Source organism: Pan troglodytes, chromosome 2 (assembly GCF_028858775.2).
Source record: "Pan troglodytes isolate AG18354 chromosome 2, NHGRI_mPanTro3-v2.0_pri, whole genome shotgun sequence".
Taxonomy (NCBI): Eukaryota; Metazoa; Chordata; class Mammalia; order Primates; family Hominidae; genus Pan; species Pan troglodytes.
The window spans coordinates 148,234,662-148,247,718 of record NC_086015.1 but is presented as its reverse complement, the minus strand read 5'-3'; the positions used below and the strand labels follow the sequence as shown (position 1 = coordinate 148,247,718).

At 33.7% G+C, this 13,057-nt stretch overlaps 1 long non-coding RNA gene across 1 annotated transcript in view; it reads left to right on the top strand.

The window, feature by feature from the left end:
- The window catches only part of LOC134809528 (uncharacterized), a 105,342-nt gene extending 92,636 nt beyond the window's left edge, over positions 1 to 12,706 (top strand). The window contains exon 3 of the long non-coding RNA XR_010155461.1: positions 10,712 to 12,706. This is a non-coding gene — a long non-coding RNA (uncharacterized LOC134809528). The remainder of the gene's footprint in view (positions 1 to 10,711) is intronic.
- Positions 12,707 to 13,057: the final 351 nt, after the last annotated feature.

Below are 13,057 nucleotides of genomic sequence, written 5' to 3'. Positions count from 1 at the left end.
TTAATCAGATATTTTCAAATACTAAGAACATTTTAAATGTTTTGATATTTTAATTATTTCAATAAACAATTCCCACTTTTTTTCTTAACTATTCTAGCCTAGCCATGGATATTTTTCTGTTGTGTTTACTGTTATACTCTTTACTAGAACCATTCCTAGAACATAGTAGATACTCAACCAATATTTGAATGGAAAAATGCACACAGCTAAACCCCTTTTGGGGTGAGGTAATCTGAATCCAGACTCGTACTCTCAGAAAAAAAAGTTATTCAATACTTGCAGGACATGTACTAGTCTTGAGTTTTAAATAAAAGAGAATTCCACAGTTAAAATAAATATTTAAGTTTATCATCTATCTCAAAGCATATTCACCTGTATTAGAGCAAAGTTTGTCACAAAAGTACATTTTCAAAAACAAATATTTTGTGTGTGCCCGTATGTCTTAACACATCTGCATTGATATTAAAAATTTAACGCCCTACTTAACTGCTTTTTACTGTTTTCCAGAAAAATATGGTCTCACCTCAAGGCCAGTTAGCAATTAGTAGAAAACAAAAATGAAGCTTATAGCCTATATATGAGAAACTTTTTGTTTTCCTTCCTTTTATTCTTTTTAAACAAAATACAAATAAGATGTAAAGGAGGCTGAGGAAGGGCCTGAAACGTAATTGCTAATTCCCTGAAAGAAGGCAACTCTGGATTGTGAGTAAACAGCAGACATCACAAATGATTATTCCTGAATTCAGAGACTTAAATAGGTTTCCCAAATGGTTCCAGATTAGGGTTGCTTGTTTACAGTTTTTAAATTATTTTATTAATTTGATTCTTGATTTGGCAAGTAAAGCAAAATAAATATTATTAGTCCCAGCAGCCTCACCTTCTTCTCAAGGAAGTGCTCCTTTATTTATATCTGAAGTGACACCTGCCCACCTTCCCAGTTTGTCAGACTCCTATATTTAGTAATGATTTCTACTTAGTATTTTAGATAATTATTTGTTGGCATTGTTTCTGTCTAAAAGTTACTTTTAATGTTTCTAGTTTGCACCCTTCTTTTCTATCATGTTAGGTAATTTACAGAGGGAAACCATCAAACTTTTGCTAGATAAATAAATTGTATATTATTCCTTGTATTTATGTATCTATAAACACAAAGATAAAAAACACACATACATATGTATGTGATATGATTAGGCTTTGTGTCGCCACCCAAATCTCATCTTGAATTGTAATTCCCAGGTGTTGAGGGAGCGACCGGTTGGGAGGTGATTAGATCATGGGGGCAGTTTCACCTATGCTGTTCTTGTGATAGTGAGTGAGATCTCACAAGATATGATAGTTTTATAAGGCACTTTTCCCTGCCCTTGCTTACTCTCTCTCACCTGCCACCATGTAAATAAATGTGCCTGCTTCCCCTTCCACCGTGATTGTAAGTTTCCTGAGGCCTCCACAGCCATGCAGAACGGTGAGTGAATTAAACCTCTTTCTTGATAAATTACCCAGTCTTGGGTAGTACCTTTATAGCAGTGTGAGAATGGACCAATACAGCATGCATATATTCTGAATGATACAAATATCTTCCCAATCCTTGTCTTCAACCATGATATTTCAAAATTATCAATGTCATTTCTCTGTTAGGACAGAACCAGTAGTAAAGCCATGAAAATATATGAGCATTAGCAGTATAGATATATGATAATGTCAATATCCCCAAAACCACATACCAAACATATCCGAGCATTATGTTAATAGGTAAAATGAATAAATATAGAGTATAGGAATACCTTGTTTTCATTATATCACATGGACAAATATAGAGGGATTTTGTTTATTATGTATATTTTTCTCAGGGTAATAGTTTTCTCTGCAAGATTATGCAAGTAATTTTAATGCTTGAAATGAAACCATTAGAATAACAAAGTCAATATGGTTTATGTTATTTGTAAGCTACTTGAAATTGTAATTTACCATAATTTTCTAACAATACATTGCATTCAGTATACATCAAATTCTGCTCTGAGAATATGGATTGCAAAGTAACATTTTTTGTATTTATATACTTGAAAGAGGAATAAATATATTTTTCTATGAAAATATTTCTTTCTGAAACAATTGAAAATAATATCTAACATATATGAAGTTATATAGAGTTTAATGTCAATATCACAACATAATCTATTTCTTATCTAGAAACTGTTTTAGCCAGATATACAAGAATATATTGTTATATAAATACTACATATTCTTGTACTGTACATGGCAGTATAAATATAATTACTTGAACTTCAGATTAAAAAAAATAAATCTGACGAGGTGAACCAGAAAGAATTATTAAATGCATTTTTCAAGTAAGAAAAATGTCCCTAATGAGCAAGCCAGCTTGCACTCAACAACCCATTAGAAAGGGAAGTTTTCACATGGGTGGAACCTGCTATTACTGTTCCCTCTCAAAGGCTTTATTCTATGAATGCCAAATTACTAAGGAAGTAGGTCAATATGGTCAAGAATATTTGACTGAAACAATCGAATACAGTGTTTCATATTGATAGGACGAATGGTCTGTGTTTTGCTCTTGGAAAAATACAAATCTTTGCTGCTGCCTTAAACAATTTTCTGAGTTCCAACCCATATATCTCAACCTCTAGAAACACAACAGAAAGGATTACTTATCAGACTCAAAGAGTCCACATCGAACTGACTGCAATTCAGCTTGGAATTTGTTTAAATATTTTGAGTATTTTCCTTCCCCTTCCATAATTATTATTATGAGAAAAATTGTTCAGCCATTCAGTTGGACTCTCTGCTCTGCATAGAAAATAGTGAAAGAAACATCATGCTTACAGCCGTCTACTATATTGAGCACAATAATGTGCTTTGTGACCTTGACTCAAAGTAGTTTTCCATGGTTAGTGAGGTAGAGTGAAACCAAAAGGGAATGGAAGGTGAAGAAATGGATTTAACATGTGCAGAAAACTTCAGTGAGTTTATTTATGAGTATAAAGAATAGATAAAAGAGGATAACGGCTGAAGATTTTTTGTTTTGTTTTGTTTTGTTTTAAGCTTTCAGGACATCAGAGCAGGTCTGTGTGCTTATGGGGATGACATGAAAGAAAGAGAAAAGGAAACATAAGAATTCATCTGGCTGGTAGCTCACGCCTGTAATCCCAGCACGCTGGGAGGCCAAGGTGGGTGAATCACCTGAGGTCAGGTGTTGAAGGCCAGCCTGGCCAACATGGCAAAACCCCATCTCTACTAAAAATAACAACATTAGTGAGGCGTGGTGGCATGCACCATAATCCCAGCTACTCGGGAGGCTGACACACGAGAATCACTTGAACCCAGGAGGCAGAGGTTGCAGTGAGCCAAGATTGAGCACTCCAGCCTGAGCAAGAGAGTGAGACTCTAAGGAAAAAAAAAAAAAAAAAAAAGAATTCAACCAAACAAATTGCAGAAGAAAGTGGTCACTGTTTATTCTATTCCATTAAATAGTATAAAAAAAGTGTTAATAGGGCATACACATTTCAGATGACATTTTGTTAAAAACCAAAGAAAAGTAATGTAAACCATTTATAATTTGAAGAAACACTGCCATATAGCTATACCAGTATTAAACTAAGAACCAAAAAGATTGTGATTTTATCTTGACATTTTAAATTATATTTTCATAGTTTCAAAATGAAAATAATGCAATGACTAAAATATTAATTTTAATATATTTAATAAATATTCTCACCAAATAAATAGATTTAATTAATTTATTATATTATATTTAGTATGTATATATTCCGCTAAATAAAAATTAGACAGAGAGTTAACATTATTAGTACTTGAAGGGCTCTAACATTATACTGTTGACGCTTTGGTAGGATAAACATTCCGGTGAAAAGCAGAATTTCAGGTAGATGCCTATAGACACAAAGAGATTAGAAAGCTATTAAAATGTATGTACAATTCAAAATTTCTTCCTGAAGTACCTTCTGCCAATGGTAGTATGAATCTAATTGACCAAACTATTATGCCTCTTTAGATTGCAATATTAGCATGGGTGATGAGTGCATCCAATTAGCAAAGGACATTTTGAAAAGAAAGTTGGTCTTGTCTTGAACACTGGTGATTTAGGACGTTTCAATTGAAAGGATGAATAAGAAATTTTACATCTTAGATTTGCTCTAGAAGTATGCTGGACAAAAATTATCATGTTTATTTTCATGAATTACTGTATACAATCCAGGCTTTTTGAGCAAAGAGCAAAAGCTAAGGCATGATTGAATGGCAAATATGCCTTGGAAGTTAGTGATAGTGAATTATTCTGGAAAGTTTTGGTGACTTTTCTCCCTCAGAGCAATTTATTCACGTTCCAGAATTGTGAAGCTTAAAGAGATTCTCCTCCCCATCCTTTTCCCATCTCTGATCAATAGTTTCTGTTCCAGAGAAAAGATCTCCCAGTCTCTCTCATTCGTTCATTCATTCACTCACTCATTCATTCTCTCTCTCTCTCTCCCCGCCTCGCCCCCCACCCCTTTCTCCATCTCTCCTCAAAAAGGAAAAGGGGCAGATACCAATACAGTATCTGACTTTGAGTCTCTTCATTTCAGTATTGCTTTATTTAGTGTGTTGCAACTTCATTGCACATGCAAGGTAACATGAGACCCTCATACTCTATGAGGATTGGGGTTCAGGGAACTGACACTAAGATGCTCTGTGAATAATAAACCATCTGTCCTCTGATCCAGAGACCTGGTGTTTCCTGTTGGAATATGAATTGCAATGAACAATTAGTGGTTAGTTGGAAAAAGACGTCAGAGAAAGGGGCTCAAAACTGTGGCCATCTACTTTTGCTTAATGAGGATCTTTTCTCCAAAAGAAAACATCATTACATAAACATTCCACCAATATTTTTATATTTTTAACTGATTTCCCATTTTTTGTATGATTATATGAAATATTTTTCCACCATTGAGCTAACACCCATCACCTAATACTCATCTGGCTTAAATGCTATTATGTACTCTATTAATTTATTTCCAGGGCTGGAAATTATGTGAATGTATAGTCTCGTGTGATTTTGGTCTGAAACTGAAAAAAGTAAATGCCTCTGATAGCTTTCTTTGGGTTTTGCATAGATTATTATATATTGTATTTCCTTATCTATTTAGAATTTTCTTTCTCTAAATGTTTCTTTTACTTTTTTGTTTCTAGGTTGGAAAACACTTACTGAGTCCTATGTCGTTTTTTATATCTTTATGTTTTACTAAGCAAATTTATTTCTACAGTCCCCAATTTTGCCACATTTTTGACAACAGTATTGACAAAACTCTCTTTAATACAGTTATAACTGCTTAGATGAAATTAGTATTTAGGTAGTGAACATCTGTATATATATATATATATAGCCTATATATACATATATATATATATATATATGTATATATGGGCTATATATATATATATGTATATATGGGCTATATATATATATATACACATACACACACACATAGCACAGAATTTGGTATTTCAACTTATTATGTTTTAAGATAAATTAATAATATTAGGCTTGTACCAAACTATAATAATGTATATTTCACAATTACAAGAAAATTGAACTATTTAATTATTTCAAGTAGGTAAAATTATCTTTACAGCAGCAATATTCATTTCAAATATTTATATTTATAAATGAACCACTTGCTATTTCACTTTTTAAAATCAATTACAAGATTTTAAACCTTGTTAGCACAGTCCCCTCATATTACTGGTTTCTTAAATCTTGGAAGAATTTTAAAAATTGAAGATACTATTTGCAGTATTATATTTACAAATTCTGTTACTATCTGTGTCAGCAAAATTTTTTTAAAAATCTAAAGAAATCTGATTGTTTCTAAATATGCCATCTGTCTTAATATTATCTATAGCCATTTAATAAGAAATATGATACTTCTGCCACAAATGAGTAGATACATTTCATATTATGTTTTCTGAGTTATTTGGTCTTACCACCTTGCATTCATCATATGAGTCCACACTTGGGGCAAAAAAGCTTAGAATGTCACTAAAAGTACAAATAATGAATTTGCAAATCTAACCGCTGGACTCAACACTACAAATACAATAGAGGTAAATTACGTAATTATATTCATGAAATACAGGAAGGAAGACAAAGAAAACAAGTAAGATAGAATATTGTATTGTAAACAGGGCAGACCATGTTGTATTAGTCTGTTCTCACACTGCTATAAAGAACTGCCCAAGACTGGGTAATTCGTAAATAAAAGAGGTTTAATTGAATCAGTTCTGCATGGCTGAGGAGGCCTCAGGAAACTTAAAATCATGGTGGAAGGGGAAGCAGGCATGTCTTACATGGCAGCAGGCAAAAGAGAGCATGTGAAGGGGGAACTGTCAAATACTTATAAAACCAACAGATCTTCTGAGAACTCCCTCACCATTATGAGAACAGCATGGGGGAAACCACTCCCATGATCCAATCACCTCCCACCAGGGAGCTCCCTTGACATGTGGGCATTATGGGGATTACAGTTTGAGATGAGATTTGGGTGGGGACACAGAGCCAAACAACATCACATGTGTTGGGATTTAGGTTTCCATGGATGTAAACATTAATCTCACCCATAAAGAAAACAGTTTATTTTCATCCCAAAATATCACACTTCATTGTACTTTGGCATCCATATGTCACAATATGAAAGATATTGTATTTTAATGAAAAAAAGTAAGATAACAGCCACCTCAGTTACAGGCTTTGAGAAGCAGCAGGCTACTTTGTGCCGAGTTTGAGATCCAAGCTCTGGTCATTCTGATCAAAGTACAATCATTATTTATGGACTCAAGTAATTAGTGTGAAAGACAATTAAATAACTATTATAATTCAAATCTCCTTCAAAACGTTTATTATTAAAAGAGAAAAAGTTTGCCTTTGTCATTAAAAAAACTATTTAAGAACATTTACACATATTAACTCATTTTATTCTTCTTTTCCCTTATTGTTTTGTAGAACTGAGACCATTACTTGTGTTATACGAACCAAGATTGGTGAGAATATTTCAGAATCATTAGTGATGGGACTGGAGCCATCACTATATCTCTTCTAGTATCTTTAAATTACTAAACCAGCCTGAGCATTTAGAGACAGAGTCTGTTAAAACCTTACATTCAAGCCAAGTCCTACATTCAAGCTAAGAGTCTGCTTGAAAAGAATTTGTACAGGTTTATTGCAGGGTATCAGGTTTGTTCCAGGATATTGGTTTTCCCTTTTCCATGATATATAGCTCTATGATGATGCTTCCTACTCCTGCCTCGTCTACTTCCTCTTTTTTAACCCTCCTTTCAGATACCACATTCACTTTTACCTTAAAACTTCTAATAACAGCAAACTAGAAGTAATGCAAAAGTCTTGATGCATTAAGTAGCAAGGGAACAAATAAGGTTGTTGTGCTATGTTGTAAAGAACAAGGAATAAAGACGAAGACAGGATGAATCAGGATACTTACATATGGACTTATGTCCTGCAGTTAAGCAGTGCTTTTATTGTGCATTATGGTTAAAGGTTAAAAGTATAAGCATTAAAGCAAGTGAGGCATGAGGCTGCTCAGGATGATCATATCAGTATACATCAAAAGAGCTTACCTAGAGGTGAGAAGGACGAACTAATCATTAAATGGAAACTCCAAATCAGAATTTAAGTTTATCCTCTTTCTTTAATGTCGCATAAGGGCAATGGGCCAGATACTAATGTTGGCAATTCAAATATTTTTAAATAAACTTTCTTCGGTTGATTTTCTTCTCTATTAGGATGGACTGTTGTATCTACAGTGCCAACTGAAGACAACATTTTACATTCTTGGCCCTTCTGTACTAATACATCTGCTTTAAATGATACCTGCGATCCAGTTTGCTTTCTTTTTTTAGGGAAATCATATTATTCAGTCATTTCAAACTGTGAATTTATTTTCTCCAGAGATACAGTATTCAGGCTGTTACTTTATATTGGAAGAGGGCTAAAGGACTTATTCTCTGACTTTAAGTAGAGGAGAAGTTATGAGTTGGAGTGATGAGAGCCCCAGGCATCATGGAATCACTAGATAGCACTCCAGTTTGCTGATTCTTCTCTGGTCAGGATCTCAGCCTTAAAAACAGTATGTAGCAGCTTCATAAATGTTAAACCGTATCTGGCAATTAACAAGTCCTGGTAGGAAGGGCGATTTGAGAAAGGGGAATTACTACTGAAGGACTTCGGCTCCTCTCACATGAGGATATTGAGCTACCCTGAGGTTTGTTTATGGACTTCAGTATCAAGAAATGGCCAGGGCTGTTGACGTGATATTGTAATCTGAAGGTACAAGTGACAATGGTCTCAAGGCAACAGAGTAAAAGAAAATGTTCCTTTAAAGAAAGATTCCTTCAGTCTATCAAGCTTAGCCTGTTGAGAGATCAAGGCAGTCCTCAGTCACTTTAAGGTTTTCTAGTATTTGTATCTTCTTATTGTTGTTAATTTGGGGAACATGAGCTAACAGCAATTTCAAGGGCAATATCTTGGACCTTGACATTTCCCAGGGGTTTATGATTTTTTTTCAATGACTTGCCTGAAGCCATGGCAGTGGATAAAGATTTGTGATTGCCTCAGAAACTAAAATCAACTTAATCTTCTTAAAAATTCTTTATGAGCAAAGATTACTCACCGAATTCCAAAATTGTAAACCTGGAAAGGAAGCAATGATACAGTCCCTTAAACCTCCCATTTTCAGAATGAGGAAACTGAAGGTTGAAAAGGTCACATTACTGATTTATTAGTAGAAGAAGAACCATAACCTAATTTTTGAGCCATAGTCAAGTATTTTATTTTCAAATCTGCTCTGTAACTTAACTTCCTCATGGAATCAACTTTCTGATAAGTGTTTATGAAATTAAGGAGTAGTTTATAATCAAAATGTATGTTCTTATACCAAGAACATAATCATGTCACCTTCTTCTCTGTAGGAAGACAACATAATCTCTTACATTTCTCAAAGCTTGGTACAATTTGGTAATATGGATGGATAAGCAAAGGATAACACCAAGTATTCTAATGCCAAATCAATAAGGGAATCATTTTCAGAAAAAACCTTTTGTTTAATTTTTAATGTTTGTGTGATTTTTCTTTCTTAACTCTGTAAAAAGTACTTGTCATTACAAAAAGATAAATAATGAGTAATATGAGGAAAATACCTTGAATTTAATATCAATAGACATATGCACACTTTTTAGAGAAAATACAACTACCTTTATAAGTGTCAGGCTCAAAATCTTATGGTTCTAAAGAGAATGTGTTATTTCTAATTTTGCAATTTCTCAATTCCTAATTTCTGGAATCATCTTGGAACTTAAATAGCTATAGAATTTCAGACTCTTCGAGAATTTAGATTCATACTCATGTAACCATATGTGACAAAATCTGCTAGTTGCATAATAATTATCCATTCATTCCTTTTCCTTTGGAAAGACCCTATTAATCAGCATGGCCCATTACTGCTTAGAATAAAAGTTTCATTTTCTGCTCCCATTGCAGCCAAGTGTCCATTTTAGATAGGTCAATGAAAATGAGATTAAGAGAGATTATTTCTTCATTCATCAAATATGTGAGCCACCCAGTCCTAGAATCCAATTTTGACGCTTGTCGTCTGGGTCCAAGATGATACTAATTACCAAAATACTTCTTGTAGGAAGAAGCAGATGGCGCACTCAAGGGGATAATTTTTTTAATGTAACGAATGGAACAAAAGAATTATTGCAGAGGTGAGGTCAAGGTGAAAGAAACCAAAGAGGACATGATGAAGCACCCAGATCAGCAAGAATAGAAAGTCATTACCTCTCCTTTGCTTGACATGACAAATAAAAAAAAAAAAAGATATATAATACCGGAACCTGATAAGAAGTAAGAGCTATGATCACAGCAGAAGGGTCACTCAACAACATGTGAAATTATAAGTAGAAGGATATAGCTACTGCCAAGACCTAGCAGGAAGATAAAAGGGGAGAATACTTGGGTTACTTTTTCTATTCAAACAACAATTTCATAGCTACTGCCAAGGCCTAGCAGGAAGATAAAAGGGGAAAATACTCGGGCTACTTTTTCCATTCAAATAGCAATCTCCCTCCTCCTGTCCCTCCTCTGTCTAGAAATCCCCAGTGTCTCTTGTTTCCATCTTTATATTTATGTGTGTGCATGTTTAGCTCCCGCTTGCAAGTAAGGAAAAACATCCATTGGGTATTATGCTCACTACCTGGGGGATAGGATCATTTGTATCCCAAACTTCAGTGTCACACAATATACCTACAAACCTGCACGTATACCTTTTAATCTATAATAAAAGTTGAAATTATTAAAAAATGAAGTAAGTCACACATTTTTTGGGTTCCCCAGTGCATGTAAAAGTTACACTATATTTTAGTCCATTAAGCATGTAATAACACTGTCTAAAATACAATGCACTTAACTTTAATTAAAAATACTGTATTGCTAAAAAAAAAAGAGAGAACAATTTCCTGCCAGCATCTCCAATTAACTGGACCCACCTAAAATCAAGAGGGGGAAGGAGCTGGTTTGAAGCAGTGTGTAGAGATATACCTTCCTGGGCAAGGAGCAGGAAAAAAATGGAAGAAAAGATCTAATGAACAAGCAAAATAATCAAGAGAGTCACTATTATTAATGGATTCTTTTCAGGCAGCTGAATGCAATTCGAACTGACATATCCTAACTGGCACAGTGGGATAATCACAATGCTAAAGGTATGGTCAAATTGTTGAGAGGGCAAAGGAATCAGTTACTCACTCTGCCAATTTGTGTTGGAGAATGTTCTAGAGAGAAACAATATATAAAAACTTGATACTGAAAGGAAAAAAATAACCTGAACAGAAAGACAATCAGGTGATTATTAATAAATAACTTAGTTTGCCTTGAACATAGAATTATTATAATAAAGGACTATTTAGAAAGGGGCAGCATCACAGGCTTTGTGGCCGAAAAGGTATGTTGAAATTAGAGTTTAATGAATTTTCTATTTTTTTGTTAGTATTAAGGGGAATGAATAAGAGGGTAGAGAGACCAGACACTATGAGATATTGTGATAATGTAGGATGTAGTAAGCATGATCTCCAGCAAATGGAGCATTCTGATTCCTGAAAATATGTAAAATTAAACTTATTTTATTTATTTTTATATTCATGCATATAGTGTCGTTTCTGTCACATGGTAGGTACCTAAATTATAATTGGAACAGGTATGAGTCCACGTTTTGTGGGGTATGTATATAAGTTAGGAAAATATGTTTAGAAAAACAGAATACAAATTATGAAAACATTAGATATCTGGCTTTAGAGGAGGTTATGCAATTAAGTGGCCTGAAGTTTAAGCCTCATTAGCTTCACAGTAAATCTGCCTCTGCTCCGGATTAAATAAATGGACACTGTCACATGCATAGGCAAGTAGAATAGAAGTAAATTATATAATAGATAAAAAATACTGTTTAAGCAAAAGAGGCATCTGATACTTTCATTATTAGGGTAGAGGGAGGGGTAAGAAATAATTTTTGAAATGTTAGGTAAATGGTAGGCTGTTACATACTTCAATTATTCCAAAAATATTTATGAGTGTATGTAATGTACCAGGCATTAAGCTAGAGCATACAGAGGGAAAAGATATAGTCAATAATTTATGAATATCACATAAGAATGAGAGAAACAAGTAACTATAGGTTACATGCTGTGGTTGATAAATGAAAATGGTGCTAGAATGATACAGAGAAGGATTATCTACATTGGTATTGGTTCTTTATGGTTGAAAGCATGACATAATATTAAATGGGAGATGTAAGCCAGAGCACTATCATTAGGGAACTTATGTGCTCACATTTTTGTTTTGAAAAAATCTCTAGCTGCACAAGAGAGGATAGATCAATGATAATATAAATGGGGAAACTACTGCAGCAAATGGTTATGGGTGGTGTAGGTAAAGATTAATATACATAACTAAAATATGAAAAATGGGTATTGCCGAAAGGGAGAAAATTTTAGTGGAATCAACAGATCTTAATGTAGTTTTGTTGTGTTTTGTTTTTAAATATATTTTTTAAATTTTAAATTTTTAATTTTTGTGGGTCCATAGTAGATATATATATTTATGGTGTACAAGAGATATTTTGATACAGGCATATAATGCATAATAATCACATTAGGGTAAATGGGATATCTGTAACCTCAAACATTTATTCTTTATTTGTATTGCAAGCAATCCTCTTAGTTATTTTAAAATGTATAATAAACCATAGTTGACTGTAGTTACTCTGTTGTGCTATCAAATACTAGATCTTATTCTATCTAACTACATTTTTGTACTCATTACTACCCTCTTCCTCCCCACTATCTACTACTCTTCCTAGCCTCTAGTAATCATCATTCTACTCTCTATACCCATGAGTTCAATTTTTAAAAATTTTCCAACCTTAAATAAGTAAGAACCTGCAAAATTTGTCTTTCTGTGCCTGGTTTACTTCCCTTAACATAATGACTTTCGGTTCCATCCATGTTGTGGCAAATGACAGGAGCTCATTATTTGTTATGGCTGACTAATACTCCACTGTGTATAGGCACCACATTTTTTTATCCTCTGTTGATGGACACAGATTGCTTCCAAATCTTTGCTATTGTGAATAGTGCTACCAAAAAAAAAAAAAACATGAAAATGCAGATATGTCTTCAATATACTGATTTCCTTTTTTGGGGGGGAGTTGTATACCCAGCAGTAGAATTGCTGGACTATATGGTATCTCTATTTTTAGTCTTTTGAGGAACCTCCAAACTATTCTCCCTAGTGGCTGTACTAATTTACATTCACAGCAAAAGTGTACTAGGCTTCTCATTTGACAGAATTTAATTTTGGATTAAACAATTATATGACTGGAAGAGAAACATGAAGGAATACTGTATTAGTCCATTTTCACACTGCTGATAAAGACATAACCAAGACTGGGTAATTTATACTAGAAAAAAGATTTATTGGACTTACAGTTCC